The 16,442-nt window shown below is 35.6% G+C and overlaps 6 non-coding genes across 6 annotated transcripts; all 6 read right to left on the minus strand.

Moving 5' to 3' along the window:
• Window positions 1–6,168: 6,168 nt before the first annotated feature.
• TRNAQ-CUG (transfer RNA glutamine (anticodon CUG)) lies at window positions 6,169–6,240 on the minus strand. The gene has a single exon. It is a non-coding gene; the product is annotated as a tRNA-Gln (tRNA).
• Window positions 6,241–7,772: 1,532 nt separating this feature from the next.
• Window positions 7,773–7,844, minus strand: TRNAQ-CUG (transfer RNA glutamine (anticodon CUG)). Its single transcript has one exon. It is a non-coding gene; the product is annotated as a tRNA-Gln (tRNA).
• Window positions 7,845–11,778: 3,934 nt separating this feature from the next.
• On the minus strand, window positions 11,779–11,850 carry TRNAQ-CUG (transfer RNA glutamine (anticodon CUG)). The gene has a single exon. It is a non-coding gene; the product is annotated as a tRNA-Gln (tRNA).
• A 318-nt stretch (window positions 11,851–12,168) lies between these two features.
• TRNAQ-CUG (transfer RNA glutamine (anticodon CUG)) lies at window positions 12,169–12,240 on the minus strand. The gene has a single exon. It is a non-coding gene; the product is annotated as a tRNA-Gln (tRNA).
• A 3,109-nt stretch (window positions 12,241–15,349) lies between these two features.
• TRNAQ-CUG (transfer RNA glutamine (anticodon CUG)) lies at window positions 15,350–15,421 on the minus strand. Its single transcript has one exon. It is a non-coding gene; the product is annotated as a tRNA-Gln (tRNA).
• Window positions 15,422–15,739: 318 nt separating this feature from the next.
• Window positions 15,740–15,811, minus strand: TRNAQ-CUG (transfer RNA glutamine (anticodon CUG)). The gene has a single exon. It is a non-coding gene; the product is annotated as a tRNA-Gln (tRNA).
• Window positions 15,812–16,442: the final 631 nt, after the last annotated feature.

The raw sequence follows: 16,442 nt of genomic DNA on the forward strand, positions 1-16,442 counted from the left end.
GTATTTTCAGTCGTTTTGAGCATCTTTTAACTGCATAAAGTTTCCAAAACGGTAAAGTGACTATGTCAATTTCCATTTGATTTTTTTGCTTCGAATACCTTCCGTAATAAAATTCAAGTCAACTAGAAGCTTAGAAAGACACTTTAAAGTCTCTTAGTGACTTCTAGTTCCTTTTGTCACCTACAAAAAGCCACAAGAACATACTCAACTGATGGACTAAACAATTGTTTTTAAATTGCCAAAAAATTCCTCAATAAAACATTATAGATAATTTTGGAAAAAACAAGAGAAAAGAAAATTCAGGAAAATAAGCTGGCGTTTCCTAAAGCCATTTTGATTTGAAATCATCATCAGATTTTCCCACCAGAATTAAAAATCATGGGAACATTTCCACAAGTCATAGAATATTGTTGCTTGGTGTAACATACAAGATAAGAATTTTGTTTCCTTTAGTCAATTTTATAGGATTCCATGGATTCTTGCACCATTCAAATCAAGTTTCAAGTTTTTAAGTTTCAAGTTTCATTCTAAAAGATGAACATAGTAGAAATTATAATGCTAAAGATGAAACTTACAGGTTCCACTGAAATTTGAACTCAGATCGCTGGATTCAGAGTCAGAGTACTAACGATTACACCATGGAACCACACATGTAGCTGACTACTCTAGATTATCTTGTGGTGAAAATGGAGAAGGGAACACATTAAGGAAATCATGCATGATGGTGAAACTGGCTTTAATGCTGCAGTACAAATCTACATTTAATACACCATCATAAATTAATATCTCCTCCACTTTTAATCTACAAGTGTGCCTAGAATTCCACAGTATCACAATCAGGACAGTTTTAAAATTGTTTATGAAAACTGTGCCAGCTCTGTTACCAGGAAAAAGGAGAGGAAAATAATTGCAAAACTTAAACTGCTAGAAAGCTGCTCATCCAGAAGTTGCTAAAGATTTTTCACTGTGTGGTAAAAGATTCCACCCCAGAGATAATATAAGTAGAATCGGTGCAAAGCAAAGCACATGTTCCAATCTATCAACCATACCTGACATTTGTGGCAACTAGATGAGAGATGGAGAAGCACCTCTTACCTGATCGTACGAGGTCTCATCTTTTGATTAGCAGTGTGATTCACATGTGATGATGGGCCAGGCCAGTTAATCAAAATAAGATCTTTAGATGCCCGCAGGTTGGTTCTCCAAATCCAGTCCAGAGATATGAAACAACTTTTTGGGGGATAAACTAAGGAAGGTGTGCATTGATCTACTCAGATAATCATCAAAAAACCTACTTGGAAATTGACATAGTTGGCAATGATTGAATGCGCAGGGAGATCCCAATGGATTTCAAGTCCATCGCTTTAACAACTCAGCCACAACTTCTGAGATACCTTCAAAATTTCAGGCCTCACTAAAATTTAAAAATCTGATGTGAAGTCATCTTAACTTGAAACCTTGTACCGCTCAAGCCTTTCAACAGTTTAAAAGGCAGATTTAGTGTGAGTTGGCTCTGAAAACTTACTAAAGAATACCAATGCATGTTGGTGAAACTGGCTTTAAAGCTGCAGTACAAATCTACATTTAATACACCATCATAAATTAATATCTCCTCCACTTTTAATCTACAAGTGTGCCTAGAATTCCACAGTATCACAATCAGGACAGTTTTAAAATTGTTTATGAAAACTGTGCCAGCTCTGTTACCAGGAAAAAGGAGAGGAAAATAATTGCAAAACTTAAACTGCTAGAAAGCTGCTCATCCAGAAGTTGCTAAAGATTTTTCACTGTGTGGTAAAAGATTCCACCCCAGAGATAATATAAGTAGAATCGGTGCAAAGCAAAGCACATGTTCCAATCTATCAACCATACCTGACATTTGTGGCAACTAGATGAGAGATGGAGAAGCACCTCTTACCTGATCGTACGAGGTCTCATCTTTTGATTAGCAGTGTGATTCACATGTGATGATGGGCCAGGCCAGTTAATCAAAATAAGATCTTTAGATGCCCGCAGGTTGGTTCTCCAAATCCAGTCCAGACATATGAAACAACTTTTTGGGGGATAAACTAAGGAAGGTGTGCATTGATCTACTCAGATAATCATCAAAAAACCTACTTGGAAATTGACATAGTTGGCAATGATTGAATGCGCAGGGAGATCCCAATGGATTTCAAGTCCATCGCTTTAACAACTCAGCCACAACTTCTGAGATACCTTCAAAATTTCAGGCCTCACTAAAATGTAAAAATCTGATGTGAAGTCATCTTAACTTGAAACCTTGTACCGCTCAAGCCTTTCAACAGTTTAAAAGGCAGATTTAGTGTGAGTTGGCTCTGAAAACTTACTAAAGAATACACCAAAAAAGCTCAAAAGAAGAAAAATATTCATTTCTATGTAAACATAAAATAAAATTAGTCTTCGTATTTTCAGTCATTTTGAGCATCTTTTAACTGCATAAAGTTTCCAAAACGGTAAAGTGACTATGTCAATTTCCATTTGATTTTTTTGCTTCGAATACCTTCCGTAATAAAATTCAAGTCAACTAGAAGCTTAGAAAGACACTTTAAAGTCTCTTAGTGACTTCTAGTTCCTTTTGTCACCTACAAAAAAGCCACAAGAACATAGTCAACTGATGGACTAAACAATTGTTTTTAAATTGCCAAAAAATTCCTCAATAAAACATTATAGATAATTTTGGAAAAAACAAGAGAAAAGAAAATTCAGGAAAATAAGCTGGCGTTTCCTAAAGCCATTTTGATTTGAAATCATCATCAGATTTTCCCTCCCGAATTAAAAATCATGGGAACATTTCCACAAGTCATAGAATATAGTTGCTTGGTGTAACATACAAGATAAGAATTTTGTTTCCTGAAGTCAATTTTATAGGATTCCATGGATTCTTGCACCATTCAAATCAAGTTTCAAGTTTTCAAGTTTCATTCTAAAAGTTTAACATAGTAGAAATTATAATGCTAAAGATGAAACTTACAGGTTCCACGGAGATTTGAACTCAGATCGCTGGATTCAGAGTGCTAACCATTACACCATGGTACCACACATGTAGCTGACTGCTCTAGATTTTCTTGTGGTGAAAATGTAGAAGGGAACACATTAAGGAAATCATGCATGTTGGTGAAACTGGCTTTAAAGCTGCAGTACAAATCTACATTTAATACACCATCATAAATTAATATCTCCTCCACTTTTAATCTACAAGTGTGCCTAGAATTCCACAGTATCACAATCAGGACAGTTTTAAAATTGTTTATGAAAACTGTGCCAGCTCTGTTACCAGGAAAAAGGAGAGGAAAATAATTGCAAAACTTAAACTGCTAGAAAGCTGCTCATCCAGAAGTTGCTAAAGATTTTTCACTGTGTGGTAAAAGATTCCACCCGAGAGATAATATAAGTAGAATCAGTGCAAAGCAAAGCACATGTTCCAATCTATCAACCATACCTGACATTTGTGGCAACTAGATGAGAGATGGAGAAGCACCTCTTACCTGATCGTACGAGGTCTCATCTTTTGATTAGCAGTGTGATTCACATGTGATGATGGGCCAGGCCAGTTAATCAAAATAAGATCTTTAGATGCCCGCAGGTTGGTTCTCCAAATCCAGTCCAGAGATATGAAACAACTTTTTGGGGGATAAACTAAGGAAGGTGTGCATTGATCTACTCAGATAATCATCAAAAAACCTACTTGGAAATTGACATAGTTGGCAATGATTGAATGCGCAGGGAGATCCCAATGGATTTCAAGTCCATCGCTTTAACAACTCAGCCACAACTTCTGAGATACCTTCAAAATTTCAGGCCTCACTAAAATGTAAAAATCTGATGTGAAGTCATCTTAACTTGAAACCTTGTACCGCTCAAGCCTTTCAACAGTTTAAAAGGCAGATTTAGTGTGAGTTGGCTCTGAAAACTTACTAAAGAATACACCAAAAAAGCTCAAAAGAAGAAAAATATTCATTTCTATGTAAACATAAAATAAAATTAGTCTTCGTATTTTCAGTCGTTTTGAGCATCTTTTAACTGCATAAAGTTTCCAAAACGGTAAAGTGACTATGTCAATTTCCATTTGATTTTTTTGCTTCGAATACCTTCCGTAATAAAATTCAAGTCAACTAGAAGCTTAGAAAGACACTTTAAAGACTCTTAGTGACTTCTAGTTCCTTTTGTCACCTACAAAAAAGCCACAAGAACATACTCAACTGATGGACTAAACAATTGTTTTTAAATTGCCAAAAAATTCCTCAATAAAACATTATAGATAATTTTGGAAAAAACAAGAGAAAAGAAAATTCAGGAAAATAAGCTGGCGTTTCCTAAAGCCATTTTGATTTGAAATCATCATCAGATTTTCCCACCCGAATTAAAAATCATGGGAACATTTCCACAAGTCATAGAATATAGTTGCTTGGTGTAACATACAAGATAAGAATTTTGTTTCCTGAAGTCAATTTTATAGGATTCCATGGATTCTTGCACCATTCAAATCAAGTTTCAAGTTTTCAAGTTTCATTCTAAAAGTTGAACATAGTAGAAATTATAATGCTAAAAATGAAACTTACAGGTTCCACTGAGATTTGAACTCAGATCACTGGATTCAGAGTGCTAACCATTACACCATGGAACCACACATGTAGCTTACTACTTTAGATTTTCTTGTGGTGAAAATGTAGAAGGGATCACATTAAGGAAATCATGCATGTTGGTGAAACTGGCTTTAAAGCTGCAGTACAAATCTACATTTAATACACCATCATAAATTAATATCTCCTCCACTTTTAATCTACAAGTGTGCCTAGAATTCCACAGTATCACAATCAGGACAGTTTTAAAATTGTTTATGAAAACTGTACCAGCTCTGAAACCAGGAAAAAAGAGAGGAAAATAATTGCAAAACTTAAACTGCTAGAAAGCTGCTCATCCAGAAGTTGCTAAAGATTTTTCACTGTGTGGTAAAAGATTCCACCCGAGAGATAATATAAGTAGAATCGGTGCAAAGCAAAGCACATGTTCCATTCTATCAACCATACCTGACATTTGTGGCAACTAGATGAGAGATGGAGAAGCACCTCTTACCTGATCGCACGAGGTCTCATCTTTTGATTAGCAGTGTGATTCACATGTGATGATGGGCCAGGCCAGTTAATCAAAATAAGATCTTTAGATGCCCGCAGGTTGGTTCTCCAAATCCAGTCCAGAGATATGAAACAACTTTTTGGGGGATAAACTAAGGAAGGTGTGCATTGATCTACTCAGATAATCATCAAAAAACCTACTTGGAAATTGACATATTTGGCAATGATTGAATGCGCAGGGAGATCCCAATGGATTTCAAGTCCATCGCTTTAACAACTCAGCCACAACTTCTGAGATACCTTCAAAATTTCAGGCCTCAATAAAATTTAAAAATCTGATGTGAAGTCATCTTAACTTGAAACCTTGTACCGCTCAAGCCTTTCAACAGTTTAAAAGGCAGATTTAGTGTGAGTTGGCTCTGAAAACTTACTAAAGAATACACCAAAAAAGCTCAAAAGAAGAAAAATATTCATTTCTATGTAAACATAAAATAAAATTAGTCTTCGTATTTTCAGTCGTTTTGAGCATCTTTTAACTGCATAAAGTTTCCAAAACGGTAAAGTGACTATGTCAATTTCCATTTGATTTTTTTGCTTCGAATACCTTCCGTAATAAAATTCAAGTCAACTAGAAGCTTAGAAAGACACTTTAAAGTCTCTTAGTGACTTCTAGTTCCTTTTGTCACCTACAAAAAAGCCACAAGAACATACTCAACTGATGGACTAAACAATTGTTTTTAAATTGCCAAAAAATTCCTCAATAAAACATTATAGATAATTTTGGAAAAAACAAGAGAAAAGAAAATTCAGGAAAATAAGCTGCCGTTTCCTAAAGCCATTTTGATTTGAAATCATCATCAGATTTTCCCACCCGAATTAAAAATCATGGGAACATTTACACAAGTCATAGAATATAGTTGCTTGGTGTAACATACAAGATAAGAATTTTGTTTCCTGAAGTCAATTTTATAGGATTCCATGGATTCTTGCACCATTCAAATCAAGTTTCAAGTTTTCAAGTTTCATTCTAAAAGTTGAACATAGTAGAAATTATAATGCTAAAGATGAACCTTACAGGTTCCACTGAGATTTGAACTCAGATCGCTGGATTCAGAGTCCAGAGTGCTAACCATTACACCATGGAACCACACATGTAGCTGACTACTCTAGATTTTCTTGTGGTGAAAATGGAGAAGGGAACACATTAAGGAAATCATGCATGATGGTGAAACTGGCTTTAAAGCTGCAGTACAAATCTACATTTAATACACCATCATAAATTAATATCTCCTCCACTTTTAATCTACAAGTGTGCCTAGAATTCCACAGTATCACAATCAGGACAGTTTTAAAATTGTTTATGAAAACTGTGCCAGCTCTGTTACCAGGAAAAAAGGAGAGGAAAATAATTGCAAAACTTAAACTGCTAGAAAGCTGCTCATCCAGAAGTTGCTAAAGATTTTTCACTGTGTGGTAAAAGATTCCACCCGAGAGATAATATAAGTAGAATCTGTTTCTTAGCAAAGCACATGTTCCAATCTATCAACCATACCTGACATTTGTGGCAACTAGATGAGAGATGGAGAAGCACCTCTTACCTGATCGTACGAGGTCTCATCTTTTGATTAGCAGTGTGATTCACATGTGATGATGGGCCAGGCCAGTTAATCAAAATAAGATCTTTAGATGCCCGCAGGTTGGTTCTCCAAATCCAGTCCAGAGATATGAAACAACTTTTTGGGGGATAAACTAAGGAAGGTGTGCATTGATCTACTCAGATAATCATCAAAAAACCTACTTGGAAATTGACATAGTTGGCAATGATTGAATGCGCAGGGAGATCCCAATGGATTTCAAGTCCATCGCTTTAACAACTCAGCCACAACTTCTGAGATACCTTCAAAATTTCAGGCCTCACTAAAATTTAAAAATCTGATGTGAAATCATCTTAACTTGAAACCTTGTACCGCTCAAGCCTTTCAACAGTTTAAAAGGCAGATTTAGTGTGAGTTGGCTCTGAAAACTTACTAAAGAATACACCAAAAAAGCTCAAAAGAAGAAAAATATTCATTTCTATGTAAACATAAAATAAAATTAGTTTTCGTATTTTCAGTCGTTTTGAGCATCTTTTAACTGCATAAAGTTTCCAAAACGGTAAAGTGACTATGTCAATTTCCATTTGATTTTTTTGCTTCGAATACCTTCCGTAATAAAATTCAAGTCAACTAGAAGCTTAGAAAGACACTTTAAAGTCTCTTAGTGACTTCTAGTTCCTTTTGTCACCTACAAAAAAGCCACAAGAACATACTCAACTGATGGACTAAACAATTGTTTTTAAATTGCCAAAAAATTCCTCAATAAAACATTATAGATAATTTTGGAAAAAACAAGAGAAAAGAAAATTCAGGAAAATAAGCTGGCGTTTCCTAAAGCCATTTTGATTTGAAATCATCACCAGATTTTCCCACCAGAATTAAAAATCATGGGAACATTTCCACAAGTCATAGAATATTGTTGCTTGGTGTAACATACAAGATAAGAATTTTGTTTCCTTTAGTCAATTTTATAGGATTCCATGGATTCTTGCACCATTCAAATCAAGTTTCAAGTTTTTAAGTTTCAAGTTTCATTCTAAAAGTTGAACATCGTAGAAATTATAATGCTAAAGATGAAACTTACAGGTTCCACTGAGATTTGAACTCAGATCGCTGGATTCAGAGTCCAGAGTGCTAACCATTACACCATGGAACCACACATGTAGCTTACTACTCTAGATTTTCTTGTGGTGAAAATGGAGAAGGGAACACATTAAGGAAATCATGCATGATGGTGAAACTGGCTTTAATGCTGCAGTACAAATCTACATTTAATACACCATCATAAATTAATATCTCCTCCACTTTTAATCTACAAGTGTGCCTAGAATTCCACAGTATCACAATCAGGACAGTTTTAAAATTGTTTATGAAAACTGTGCCAGCTCTGTTACCAGGAAAAAAGGAGAGGAAAATAATTGCAAAACTTAAACTGCTAGAAAGCTGCTCATCCAGAAGTTGCTAAAGATTTTTCACTGTGTGGTAAAAGATTCCACCCCAGAGATAATATAAGTAGAATCGGTGCAAAGCAAAGCACATGTTCCAATCTATCAACCATACCTGACATTTGTGGCAACTAGATGAGAGATGGAGAAGCACCTCTTACCTGATCGTACGAGGTCTCATCTTTTGATTAGCAGTGTGATTCACATGTGATGATGGGCCAGGCCAGTTAATCAAAATAAGATCTTTAGATGCCCGCAGGTTGGTTCTCCAAATCCAGTCCAGAGATATGAAACAACTTTTTGGGGGATAAACTAAGGAAGGTGTGCATTGATCTACTCAGATAATCATCAAAAAACCTACTTGGAAATTGACATAGTTGGCAATGATTGAATGCGCAGGGAGATCCCAATGGATTTCAAGTCCATCGCTTTAACAACTCAGCCACAACTTCTGAGATACCTTCAAAATTTCAGGCCTCACTAAAATTTAAAAATCTGATGTGAAGTCATCTTAACTTGAAACCTTGTACCGCTCAAGCCTTTCAACAGTTTAAAAGGCAGATTTAGTGTGAGTTGGCTCTGAAAACTTACTAAAGAATACCAATGCATGTTGGTGAAACTGGCTTTAAAGCTGCAGTACAAATCTACATTTAATACACCATCATAAATTAATATCTCCTCCACTTTTAATCTACAAGTGTGCCTAGAATTCCACAGTATCACAATCAGGACAGTTTTAAAATTGTTTATGAAAACTGTGCCAGCTCTGTTACCAGGAAAAAGGAGAGGAAAATAATTGCAAAACTTAAACTGCTAGAAAGCTGCTCATCCAGAAGTTGCTAAAGATTTTTCACTGTGTGGTAAAAGATTCCACCCCAGAGATAATATAAGTAGAATCGGTGCAAAGCAAAGCACATGTTCCAATCTATCAACCATACCTGACATTTGTGGCAACTAGATGAGAGATGGAGAAGCACCTCTTACCTGATCGTACGAGGTCTCATCTTTTGATTAGCAGTGTGATTCACATGTGATGATGGGCCAGGCCAGTTAATCAAAATAAGATCTTTAGATGCCCGCAGGTTGGTTCTCCAAATCCAGTCCAGAGATATGAAACAACTTTTTGGGGGATAAACTAAGGAAGGTGTGCATTGATCTACTCAGATAATCATCAAAAAACCTACTTGGAAATTGACATAGTTGGCAATGATTGAATGCGCAGGGAGATCCCAATGGATTTCAAGTCCATCGCTTTAACAACTCAGCCACAACTTCTGAGATACCTTCAAAATTTCAGGCCTCACTAAAATTTAAAAATCTGATGTGAAGTCATCTTAACTTGAAACCTTGTACCGCTCAAGCCTTTCAACAGTTTAAAAGGCAGATTTAGTGTGAGTTGGCTCTGAAAACTTACTAAAGAATACACCAAAAAAGCTCAAAAGAAGAAAAATATTCATTTCTATGTAAACATAAAATAAAATTAGTCTTCGTATTTTCAGTCGTTTTGAGCATCTTTTAACTGCATAAAGTTTCCAAAACGGTAAAGTGACTATGTCAATTTCCATTTGATTTTTTTGCTTCGAATACCTTCCGTAATAAAATTCAAGTCAACTAGAAGCTTAGAAAGACACTTTAAAGTCTCTTAGTGACTTCTAGTTCCTTTTGTCACCTACAAAAAAGCCACAAGAACATACTCAACTGATGGACTAAACAATTGTTTTTAAATTGCCAAAAAATTCCTCAATAAAACATTATAGATAATTTTGGAAAAAACAAGAGAAAGGAAAATTCAGGAAAATAAGCTGGCATTTCCTAAAGCCATTTTGATTTGAAATCATCATCAGATTTTCCCACCCGAATTAAAAATCATGGGAACATTTCCACAAGTCATAGAATATAGTTGCTTGGTGTAACATACAAGATAAGAATTTTGTTTCCTGAAGTCAATTTTATAGGATTCCATGGATTCTTGCACCATTCAAATGAAGTTTCAAGTTTCATTCTAAAAGTTTAACATAGTAGAAATTATAATGCTAAAGATGAAACTTACAGGTTCCACGGAGATTTGAACTCAGATCGCTGGATTCAGAGTGCTAACCATTACACCATGGTACCACACATGTAGCTGACTGCTCTAGATTTTCTTGTGGTGAAAATGTAGAAGGGAACACATTAAGTAAATCATGCATGTTGGTGAAACTGGCTTTAAAGCTGCAGTACAAATCTACATTTAATACACCATCATAAATTAATATCTCCTCCACTTTTAATCTACAAGTGTGCCTAGAATTCCACAGTATCACAATCAGGACAGTTTTAAAATTGTTTATGAAAACTGTGCCAGCTCTGTTACCAGGAAAAAGGAGAGGAAAATAATTGCAAAACTTAAACTGCTAGAAAGCTGCTCATCCAGAAGTTGCTAAAGATTTTTCACTGTGTGGTAAAAGATTCCACCCGAGAGATAATATAAGTAGAATCAGTGCAAAGCAAAGCACATGTTCCAATCTATCAACCATACCTGACATTTGTGGCAACTAGATGAGAGATGGAGAAGCACCTCTTACCTGATCGTACGAGGTCTCATCTTTTGATTAGCAGTGTGATTCACATGTGATGATGGGCCAGGCCAGTTAATCAAAATAAGATCTTTAGATGCCCGCAGGTTGGTTCTCCAAATCCAGTCCAGAGATATGAAACAACTTTTTGGGGGATAAACTAAGGAAGGTGTGCATTGATCTACTCAGATAATCATCAAAAAACCTACTTGGAAATTGACATAGTTGGCAATGATTGAATGCGCAGGGAGATCACAATGGATTTCAAGTCCATCGCTTTAACAACTCAGCCACAACTTCTGAGATACCTTCAAAATTTCAGGCCTCACTAAAATGTAAAAATCTGATGTGAAGTCATCTTAACTTGAAACCTTGTACCGCTCAAGCCTTTCAACAGTTTAAAAGGCAGATTTAGTGTGAGTTGGCTCTGAAAACTTACTAAAGAATACACCAAAAAAGCTCAAAAGAAGAAAAATATTCATTTCTATGTAAACATAAAATAAAATTAGTCTTCGTATTTTCAGTCGTTTTGAGCATCTTTTAACTGCATAAAGTTTCCAAAACGGTAAAGTGACTATGTCAATTTCCATTTGATTTTTTTGCTTCGAATACCTTCCGTAATAAAATTCAAGTCAACTAGAAGCTTAGAAAGACACTTTAAAGACTCTTAGTGACTTCTAGTTCCTTTTGTCACCTACAAAAAAGCCACAAGAACATACTCAACTGATGGACTAAACAATTGTTTTTAAATTGCCAAAAAATTCCTCAATAAAACATTATAGATAATTTTGGAAAAAACAAGAGAAAAGAAAATTCAGGAAAATAAGCTGGCGTTTCCTAAAGCCATTTTGATTTGAAATCATCATCAGATTTTCCCACCCGAATTAAAAATCATGGGAACATTTCCACAAGTCATAGAATATAGTTGCTTGGTGTAACATACAAGATAAGAATTTTGTTTCCTGAAGTCAATTTTATAGGATTCCATGGATTCTTGCACCATTCAAATCAAGTTTCAAGTTTTCAAGTTTCAAGTTTCATTCTAAAAGTTGAACATAGAAGAAATTATAATGCTAAAGATGAACCTTACAGGTTCCACTGAGATTTGAACTCAGATCGCTGGATTCAGAGTCCAGAGTGCTAACCATTACACCATGGAACCACACATGTAGCTGACTACTCTAGATTTTCTTGTGGTGAAAATGGAGAAGGGAACACATTAAGGAAATCATGCATGATGGTGAAACTGGCTTTAAAGTGCAGTACAAATCTACATTTAATACACCATCATAAACTAATATCTCCTCCACTTTTAATCTACAAGTGTGCCTAGAATTCCACAGTATCACAATCAGGACAGTTTTAAAATTGTTTATGAAAACTGTACCAGCTCTGAAACCAGGAAAAAGGAGAGGAAAATAATTGCAAAACTTAAACTGCTAGAAAGCTGCTCATCCAGAATGCTAAAGATGAAACTTACAGGTTCCACTGAGATTTGATCTCAGATCGCTGGATTCAGAGTCCAGAGTGCTAACCATTACACCATGGAACCACACATGTAGCTGACTACTCTAGATTTTCTTGTGGTGAAAATGGAGAAGGGAACACATTAAGGAAATCATGCATGATGGTGAAACTGGCTTTAAAGTGCAGTACAAATCTACATTTAATACACCATCATAAATTAATATCTCCTCCACTTTTAATCTACAAGTGTGCCTAGAATTCCACAGTATCACAATCAGGACAGTTTTAAAATTGTTTATGAAAACTGTACCAGCTCTGAAACCAGGAAAAAGGAGAGGAAAATAATTGCAAAACTTAAACTGCTAGAAAGCTGCTCATCCAGAAGTTGCTAAAGATTTTTCACTGTGTGGTAAAAGATTCCACCCGAGAGATAATATAAGTAGAATCGGTGCAAAGCAAAGCACATGTTCCAATCTATCAACCATACCTGACATTTGTGGCAACTAGATGAGAGATGGAGAAGCACCTCTTACCTGATCGTACGAGGTCTCATCTTTTGATTAGCAGTGTGATTCACATGTGATGATGGGCCAGGCCAGTTAATCAAAATAAGATCTTTAGATGCCCGCAGGTTGGTTCTCCAAATCCAGTCCAGAGATATGAAACAACTTTTTGGGGGATAAACTAAGGAAGGTGTGCATTGATCTACTCAGATAATCATCAAAAAACCTACTTGGAAATTGACATAGTTGGCAATGATTGAATGCGCAGGGAGATCCCAATGGATTTCAAGTCCATCGCTTTAACAACTCAGCCACAACTTCTGAGATACCTTCAAAATTTCAGGCCTCACTAAAATTTAAAAATCTGATGTGAAGTCATCTTAACTTGAAACCTTGTACCGCTCAAGCCTTTCAACAGTTTAAAAGGCAGATTTAGTGTGAGTTGGCTCTGAAAACTTACTAAAGAATACACCAAAAAAGCTCAAAAGAAGAAAAATATTCATTTCTATGTAAACATAAAATAAAATTAGTCTTCGTATTTTCAGTCGTTTTGAGCATCTTTTAACTGCATAAAGTTTCCAAAACGGTAAAGTGACTATGTCAATTTCCATTTGATTTTTTTGCTTCGAATACCTTCCGTAATAAAATTCAAGTCAACTAGAAGCTTAGAAAGACACTTTAAAGTCTCTTAGTGACTTCTAGTTCCTTTTGTCACCTACAAAAAAGCCACAAGAACATACTCAACTGATGGACTAAACAATTGTTTTTAAATTGCCAAAAAATTCCTCAATAAAACATTATAGATAATTTTGGAAAAAACAAGAGAAAGGAAAATTCAGGAAAATAAGCTGGCATTTCCTAAAGCCATTTTGATTTGAAATCATCATCAGATTTTCCCACCCGAATTAAAAATCATGGGAACATTTCCACAAGTCATAGAATATAGTTGCTTGGTGTAACATACAAGATAAGAATTTTGTTTCCTGAAGTCAATTTTATAGGATTCCATGGATTCTTGCACCATTCAAATGAAGTTTCAAGTTTCATTCTAAAAGTTTAACATAGTAGAAATTATAATGCTAAAGATGAAACTTACAGGTTCCACGGAGATTTGAACTCAGATCGCTGGATTCAGAGTGCTAACCATTACACCATGGTACCACACATGTAGCTGACTGCTCTAGATTTTCTTGTGGTGAAAATGTAGAAGGGAACACATTAAGTAAATCATGCATGTTGGTGAAACTGGCTTTAAAGCTGCAGTACAAATCTACATTTAATACACCATCATAAATTAATATCTCCTCCACTTTTAATCTACAAGTGTGCCTAGAATTCCACAGTATCACAATCAGGACAGTTTTAAAATTGTTTATGAAAACTGTGCCAGCTCTGTTACCAGGAAAAAGGAGAGGAAAATAATTGCAAAACTTAAACTGCTAGAAAGCTGCTCATCCAGAAGTTGCTAAAGATTTTTCACTGTGTGGTAAAAGATTCCACCCGAGAGATAATATAAGTAGAATCAGTGCAAAGCAAAGCACATGTTCCAATCTATCAACCATACCTGACATTTGTGGCAACTAGATGAGAGATGGAGAAGCACCTCTTACCTGATCGTACGAGGTCTCATCTTTTGATTAGCAGTGTGATTCACATGTGATGATGGGCCAGGCCAGTTAATCAAAATAAGATCTTTAGATGCCCGCAGGTTGGTTCTCCAAATCCAGTCCAGAGATATGAAACAACTTTTTGGGGGATAAACTAAGGAAGGTGTGCATTGATCTACTCAGATAATCATCAAAAAACCTACTTGGAAATTGACATAGTTGGCAATGATTGAATGCGCAGGGAGATCACAATGGATTTCAAGTCCATCGCTTTAACAACTCAGCCACAACTTCTGAGATACCTTCAAAATTTCAGGCCTCACTAAAATGTAAAAATCTGATGTGAAGTCATCTTAACTTGAAACCTTGTACCGCTCAAGCCTTTCAACAGTTTAAAAGGCAGATTTAGTGTGAGTTGGCTCTGAAAACTTACTAAAGAATACACCAAAAAAGCTCAAAAGAAGAAAAATATTCATTTCTATGTAAACATAAAATAAAATTAGTCTTCGTATTTTCAGTCGTTTTGAGCATCTTTTAACTGCATAAAGTTTCCAAAACGGTAAAGTGACTATGTCAATTTCCATTTGATTTTTTTGCTTCGAATACCTTCCGTAATAAAATTCAAGTCAACTAGAAGCTTAGAAAGACACTTTAAAGACTCTTAGTGACTTCTAGTTCCTTTTGTCACCTACAAAAAAGCCACAAGAACATACTCAACTGATGGACTAAACAATTGTTTTTAAATTGCCAAAAAATTCCTCAATAAAACATTATAGATAATTTTGGAAAAAACAAGAGAAAAGAAAATTCAGGAAAATAAGCTGGCGTTTCCTAAAGCCATTTTGATTTGAAATCATCATCAGATTTTCCCACCCGAATTAAAAATCATGGGAACATTTCCACAAGTCATAGAATATAGTTGCTTGGTGTAACATACAAGATAAGAATTTTGTTTCCTGAAGTCAATTTTATAGGATTCCATGGATTCTTGCACCATTCAAATCAAGTTTCAAGTTTTCAAGTTTCAAGTTTCATTCTAAAAGTTGAACATAGAAGAAATTATAATGCTAAAGATGAACCTTACAGGTTCCACTGAGATTTGAACTCAGATCGCTGGATTCAGAGTCCAGAGTGCTAACCATTACACCATGGAACCACACATGTAGCTGACTACTCTAGATTTTCTTGTGGTGAAAATGGAGAAGGGAACACATTAAGGAAATCATGCATGATGGTGAAACTGGCTTTAAAGTGCAGTACAAATCTACATTTAATACACCATCATAAACTAATATCTCCTCCACTTTTAATCTACAAGTGTGCCTAGAATTCCACAGTATCACAATCAGGACAGTTTTAAAATTGTTTATGAAAACTGTACCAGCTCTGAAACCAGGAAAAAGGAGAGGAAAATAATTGCAAAACTTAAACTGCTAGAAAGCTGCTCATCCAGAATGCTAAAGATGAAACTTACAGGTTCCACTGAGATTTGATCTCAGATCGCTGGATTCAGAGTCCAGAGTGCTAACCATTACACCATGGAACCACACATGTAGCTGACTACTCTAGATTTTCTTGTGGTGAAAATGGAGAAGGGAACACATTAAGGAAATCATGCATGATGGTGAAACTGGCTTTAAAGTGCAGTACAAATCTACATTTAATACACCATCATAAATTAATATCTCCTCCACTTTTAATCTACAAGTGTGCCTAGAATTCCACAGTATCACAATCAGGACAGTTTTAAAATTGTTTATGAAAACTGTACCAGCTCTGAAACCAGGAAAAAGGAGAGGAAAATAATTGCAAAACTTAAACTGCTAGAAAGCTGCTCATCCAGAAGTTGCTAAAGATTTTTCACTGTGTGGTAAAAGATTCCACCTGAGAGATAATATAAGTAGAATCGGTGCAAAGCAAAGCACATGTTCCAATCTATCAACCATACCTGACATTTGTGGCAACTAGATGAGAGATGGAGAAGCACCTCTTACCTGATCGCACGAGGTCTCATCTTTTGATTAGCAGTGTGATTCACATGTGATGATGGGCCAGGCCAGTTAATCAAAATAAGATCTTTAGATGCCCGCAGGTTGGTTCTCCAAATCCAGTCCAGAGATATGAAACAACTTTTTGGGGGATAAACTAAGGAAGGTGTGCATTGATCTACTCAGATA

The sequence above is a fragment of the Dendrobates tinctorius genome, unplaced genomic scaffold (assembly GCF_039654945.1).
Source record: "Dendrobates tinctorius isolate UK_male_01 unplaced genomic scaffold, ASM3965494v1 ptg000047l, whole genome shotgun sequence".
In the NCBI taxonomy this organism is placed as follows: Eukaryota; Metazoa; Chordata; class Amphibia; order Anura; family Dendrobatidae; genus Dendrobates; species Dendrobates tinctorius.